At 49.6% G+C, this 3,326-nt stretch overlaps 1 pseudogene; it reads right to left on the reverse strand.

The window, feature by feature from the left end:
* Positions 1–218: 218 nt before the first annotated feature.
* On the reverse strand, positions 219–2,896 carry LOC100348645 (replication factor C subunit 5-like; annotated as a pseudogene).
* Between the last annotated feature and the right edge of the window lie 430 nt (positions 2,897–3,326).

Here is a 3,326-nt window from a genome sequence, read left to right on the forward strand (position 1 = left end):
AGACAGATGGGGCAATGCAGAGAGAAGTGATACATTAAAACTTTCCTGAACACACCCTTGCCAAACAGCCAAACTCTGCAGTATGTGCCCACGTACAGCAAGAACAGTAGTTTCCCAGACTTGGGGTGACTGTGGCTCATTCCCTATCCTGTAACTGAGTCCTCTGTTCCCCAGGCACAGCCAGGCCCCAAGGTTGTGGCCCACAGGCCTGGGAGCATCTAGGCCTCTGCCACCATCAGGTCCCTGGTGACTTGAAAAGCAGCCGTAAGAGAACTCAGCTGAATCTTCTCGTTGGTGCCAACAGAAAGTCGGTACTCGATGTCTGCTGTTTTATACAACAGATGTATTTGAATGGACGATGGAAAGTCAGCTCTGTCACAAACAAGTGCATCTCTATCAGGATGTCCTGCAACGCCAGCCCCTTCACACTTTTCAATTCCATAGGTTTCCTATAGGCTGAGGTGAAGTGTTGATTCCACATCCAGTCCAGAATGTTGGCAATGTCGAACTTGAGCGGATGCCCGGTGCAGTTGGAGATAATCTCCTGCGTCACCTTCCCAAAGGCCATGCTGGTACTCTGCGCAGTGTTCAGAGCTCTCTGCTTATCTCCACTGGAAAGAGTTATGAGAGCTTTCATTCCATCTTCACTTACATAAACCTTCTTTTCCTACACCACAAGTTCCAGGCGGGAGACCATGCCTTCCCGTGTGGGGCCCAAATCGGAACCTGGTACCCCGGGACTGCAAGGCAGGGATGATCTTGACAGGTATTTACAGATCAGGCAAAATCTGGTGTTTTCAGTGATCTTATCAATCCCTCTTCTCAAGGCATCCTGGGCATCATGAGTCACGGAATCATCCAAGATCACCAGTTTAAAACCTCTTTCTCTCTCTCTCTCTCTCTCTCTCTCTCTCTCTCTCTCTCTTCTCTCTCTCTCGTTCTCTCTCTCTCTCTCTTTCTCTCTTTCTCTCTCTCGCTCTCTCTTTCTCTCTTTCTTTCTTTCTTTTTGCAAAGTGGCAAGGTTTTACTGGGGACAGGGCATCCATCAGAATGGAAGGGACAGAGAGAGAGAGTGCCCAGTCACTCAGATTGGGGGAAAGCAACGTGGTTGAATGGAGAAAATGCACCTGGCAGGCCAGGCAGTCAGCTCATGAGAACAGAGAAGAGAGAGCTGAGCGAGTAGTCTTTGTTTAGATTGGCTTACAAGGGAAAAGGGTCCAGGTTTCCCCTTCCCCTCCTCCACGTCCTCCTCCAGGACAAATGGTTTGCTGAGTTTAAATTAGGAAATTCTTCTCCAGGTTTGCTAGCACGTGGCTGGGCAGAGGGGCTTCCCCCTAGGGTGACTGCCTTTGGAGGAAGGCTGTTCATCAGGCCAGGTAACCCATTTGGTGCTGAGAAGAGAGAATTCTCTTGAGCGCTTTCCTAGGGGGAAGGACTGGGACCACCTGGAAGGTTATCAGGGTCTGGACAGGCCTTTGAGGTGTACATGCTAGGCTTCTGCAGACACTGGTTTCCTCAGGCCCCTCTCTCACACACACATAGGCTAATTAAAGCCTTTAGGTTAATGCCCTGGCCTGAAGCGCCCACATCCCATATGGATGCTGATTCGAGACCTGGCTGCTCCTCTTCCGATCCAGCTCTCTTCTGTGGCCTGGGAAAGCAGTAGAAGATGGCCCAAGTCCTTGGGCCCCTGCACCCATGTGGGAGACCCGGAGGAAACTCCTAACTCCTGGCTTTGGATCAGCGCAGCTCTGGCCGTTGCGGCCATTTGGGGAGTGAACCATCGGATGGAAGACCTCTCTCTCTCTCTCTCTTTCTGACTCTCCTCTCTCTCTGTGTAACTCTGACTTTCAAGTAAATAAATAAATCTTTAAAAAAATTAAAGCCTTTCTTAAATAATGTCCTTGTGCTAGCAAAGCTCAGGATTGGTCCCCAAACGATATCAATTTCTCGGTATTCCAAAGCATTCAGATTCTGAAAGGCAAATGGCAATTTTCCCAACCCTTAGAGGACTGTCACTCCAAATAAACTGGAGAAATGATTCATTGGCCTGGCCACACTGTACAGTACCTTGATCGGAGCAGAATGATGTTCATTTCACCTACCGTAACCCAAGATTCTTTCAAGTTTTTAATACGTGGCAGTAAGAACCCTGGTAGCAGCAAGGACTGTATCTCCAAGACTATGGAGCCGAATTCTTTGTCTTTCTACAGCTATTTAGCACAGCGAGAATTGTGGAAGTCTTTCCAATCCCTGGAGGGCCATAGAGAAGCAGGTGTGGCAGTTGGTCTTCACTGATGTAGTTCTGAATGGTACTCAGAATGTCTCGATGAGAAATTAGATCATTGTTGTCTGGCTGGTATTTTTCAACTTTAGTTGTTGACACAGGACGGGTAGACAGGCAGCAAACCCAAGCCTGGTTTCCAGCCTGCATCTCAGGCAAATCAGGTCCCCTCTCACCATGCAACAGCCACCACTGCCCAGGTCCTCTGTAGGGACTACATGCCCAGTAGGGCCGACTGCTCCAACACAAGGCATCGGATTAAAGCCAGCCCCCCGGGGCATCAGTGCTACTCCAGCCTAGAGCTTGACCAACAGCTGAATGGCAGATTTTGGCCTGAGGGAAGAGGAGGCAGATGGAGGATGTCCAAAGATGCGGGATCGAACCCTGGTGCTGTCGCCCAGATGAGGCCCAGCTGTGAGCCCAGGAGGCATCGCTGCGAGGTCCAGTTTGGGGCTCTGCCAGCTGCATCCCAGTCACCGCCCCTGCCTGAGACTGATCCCTTTCCCACCGGGATAGCTGGGCCTCCTCCTAACAGGGCAGGTTCCAGAACTTGGCTGCTGTGGGTCACTTCTGCTGCGGGACGACTGATCTTTTCATGGCTGGGGTACCAAGGTGACCGGGTCTGCGGTGGCTGTGGCATCCCCCAGGGAACCCCATACAGAAAGCATAATATTTTGTGTTTTTTAAGGTTAAATAAGTTGTAGATCTCATCAAAGACTTATGTGAACCCAATATATTTCTATTTTAAGATTTATTTTATGTACTTGAAGGCAAAGTTATAGTGGGAAGATGATATCTATGTCTATATCTATCTATCTATCTATCTGAGAGAGAAAGAAAAAGAGAGAGAGGATTTTCCATCTGCTAGTTCACTCCCCAAATGGCAATAATGGCTGGACTTGGGCAGGGCCAAAGTCGGGAGCTAGGAGGTTCATCCATGTCTCATACAGAGGTGCACTGGCCCAAGCACTTAAGCTACCCTCCGCTGCTGTCCCAGGCACATTAACAGGAAGCTTGGTGGGAAGTGGAGCAGTCAGGAAAT

The sequence above is a fragment of the Oryctolagus cuniculus genome, chromosome 3 (genome assembly GCF_051225735.1).
Source record: "Oryctolagus cuniculus isolate XC-2025 breed Fujian yellow rabbit chromosome 3, ASM5122573v1, whole genome shotgun sequence".
Lineage (NCBI taxonomy): Eukaryota > Metazoa > Chordata > Mammalia > Lagomorpha > Leporidae > Oryctolagus > Oryctolagus cuniculus.